Genomic DNA, 1,069 nt, shown 5'->3' on the forward strand with positions numbered 1-1,069 from the left:
CAGCCTCCCAAAGCGCGGGATTACAGGCTGAGCCACCGAGCCCGGCTCAGTCCGACTTTCAAGACATTTAATCATCTCTTCCCCACTTACCCAGTGAAAAGAACAGCACAGGATTTTTGAGGCTTGGTATGTGCCAAGCACTGTGCAATGTACTTTATGTACGGGTCACACTCAATTCCTCACAATCCTGATGAAGTAGATACCATTAGGTCCCCACTTGGTAGATAAGGAAACTGGGGGTCATAGAGCTTAACAAGATTGGACCAGAGTTGCTTAGTTACTATATGGAGGACCCAGAATTGGAATCAGTCTTCGAGTCTGTGATTCCTAAAGGAAGCAATCAAGTTGCGTTTTGTTGTTGTTGTTGTTTTGTTTTGTTTTTTGTTTTAAGTCGTATTCTCATTCTGTCACCCAGTCTGGAGTGTGGCAAGATCACAGCTACCGCAGTCCAAATCTCCTGGGCTCAGGTGATCCTTTCACCTCAGCTTCCCGAGTAGCTGGGGCTACAGACATGCACCACCAAGCCCAGCGAATATTTTTTACCTGTTGAGATGAGGTCTCTCTATGCTGTCCAGTCTAGTTTCGAAATCCTGGCCTCAATGATCCTCCGGCCTCGGCCTCCCAAAGTGCTGAGATTACAGGTGTGAGCCACCGTGCCCAGCCACCATTGCATCTTACAATTGCTATCGCCTCCTCTCTCCCATCCTGTTCCGAGTCTAGCCATGGTGAATTTAGCACTCCCCAACACAATGTGCTCTTTAACAACTATACCTCGGCACACCGTTTCCTGAATGCGTTTCCACCCTTTCCACCACTTTTCTCCTTAGCATATTTCTATTCCAACTTCAAGTTCCAACTCAAGTGTTATTTCCTTGGGTAACTTTCCAAGTTCTCTGTTCTACACTCCTCTCCGTTCATTCTATTCTTTTTTCTCTTTTCTTTTCTTTTTTTTTTTTTTTTTTTGAGTTGGAGTCTCACTCTGTCCCCCAGACTGGAGTGCAGTGGCCGCTCCCGGCCACCGCAGCCTCTACCTGCTGGGCTCCGGCGATCCTTCACCTCAGCCTTCCGA

This window comes from Carlito syrichta, unplaced genomic scaffold (genome assembly GCF_000164805.1).
Source record: "Carlito syrichta isolate Samal-C Ts95f unplaced genomic scaffold, Tarsius_syrichta-2.0.1 Scaffold308196, whole genome shotgun sequence".
NCBI classification, from domain to species: Eukaryota; Metazoa; Chordata; class Mammalia; order Primates; family Tarsiidae; genus Carlito; species Carlito syrichta.